Genomic DNA, 1869 nt, shown 5'->3' with positions numbered 1-1869 from the left:
TTGTTGGTGTAGTGGCTGCAGTCTTCCGGATTTTTGAGGTGAATCGCATAGACAGCTGCTTCTGGTGTTGTCATGTATCGAGCTCTCATAAAGTATCTATGGATATCCTCTTTAGACTCCTTGCAGTACCTGAAAAAGACTTGCAAACGACCAAATTTCCAGATTTCATCAAAGCTTAAATGAGCAGGGAATGACCTGACTACGTTGTTGAACTCCATTAGCTTCTCTCTACTGATGTTGTTGGTGATCCATTGAATTTCTCCTGAGTCGTCTTCTGAGGAATATCCTGCGTTTGGATCTTCTACAAACAACCCATACTCTTCATCTTCAGAGTATTGCTCTTCATACTCATCTTCACAAGACAAAGCCATGTTGCAAGGCCATAACTTGTCCTCTTCTTCAGATCTTTGGGTGCTTATGGAGCAAACCAGTTGTTGTTGAAGTGGTTTAGTCATCCCAGGAGGTGTACCAGACGTACAGATGCTTGTATGAGCTGAACGGGACTGTTTTGGAACGTTTTTACGGTTGGCCTTGACTGCAGGTGACGCGACCGCGAGGAAACGACCATGGGCTGCGGGCAGACTCATCACGACCGCGGGAGAACGCCTGTTGGCCGCAGTCGGAGCCGACGCGACCGCGGGAGTTGGTCTCCGAGCTTCTCTGCTTCTGTTGCTTCCTACTTTGCCTCTTGGGTGATCTCCTGGGTCTTCTGGCTTGATGTACTTCCTCTCTGGACTTGAGTCTTTAGTTTTGGTTGCTGGAATCTGCTCTCCAAGTCCTTGCATGATCTCCTCAATCTTTTCTTCAACTTCATCAAGAGCATAGACTACTTTGTCCATGGTTGAGTCAAGCTCTTCGGTTTTGTCGATGACTTTGTACACCTTCTCTGAAACTTCGACTGTAAAGTCATAAGACTCGTTCTTAGCTTCGTTTAGGGCTTTGTCCACGTCATCAAGCTTGAAATCCAGGTCCATGACTTTGCTTTTGGTGTTGCGAAGCTCATAGTTGTGCCTTGCTTGCTCTTCCTCCATGCTGTTGAACCTGTTAGAAATCATAGCTGCATCCTTGGTTGCACGTTCTTCTATTGAATTGACTTGTGAGGCTAGGTTATCGATTTTTTCATTGAAAAGTTTCGATATCCCATCAATCCTTTCGTTTAGAGCAGTTGTTGCGGTTGCTTGAGCTTCTATGAATTGTCTGATCACGCCTTCGAGCTGACTCAGTCTGTTGCTGAGCTGGACGTTCTCATCTTGCTGGAGAACTTGGTGAGGTAGGCGATACATAGAGTATCTAGGGTTTGCCATTTGAGGTGCGTAGGGCTCCTTCTGGGACGTTCTGTTGTCTTCGGGTTGAGTTTTTTCGTAGAGATCGCGTAGATGCTTCTCTCTGCGTCTGGTGGCTTGAGGAGTGTTATAGAAACCTTCCTCATAGTGTATATTTCGATTTATAGGATCCATATCTTCTGAAATGGAAACAAAATAACCGAAAAATGGAAAGTTGCAGAAAAGGGTGTTCTAGAGTCGATTTACTAACCTTTCTCGGGGTTTTGCAGAAAAGAAAACGCGTGCCTTCCCCGGCAACGGCGCCAAAAACTTGATGGTGGTGTGTGGTGTGTGTTGTGGGTTGTCAAGTTTTACCCTAATTGAAATCAATAACCGCAAGTGCACAGCTGATCAATTGTAGTACTTAGGGATCGAATCCACAGGGAAGGAGGATCTTTTGCTGCAAAAAGCCTTTGAAATAAGTTAAAATAAGGAAGTCTAGAACAAAAACGGTTTTGTGGGGGTTTGGTGGTGTGTTTAAAATGTAAAAACGAAATATTAAAAGAGAATACGGAAATTAAATGGCGTAATAACTAAACTTAACGAA

This window comes from Eutrema salsugineum, unplaced genomic scaffold (assembly GCF_000478725.1).
Source record: "Eutrema salsugineum unplaced genomic scaffold, Eutsalg1_0 scaffold_15, whole genome shotgun sequence".
Classification (NCBI taxonomy): Eukaryota; Viridiplantae; Streptophyta; class Magnoliopsida; order Brassicales; family Brassicaceae; genus Eutrema; species Eutrema salsugineum.
This window is presented reverse-complemented; position numbering follows the sequence as displayed.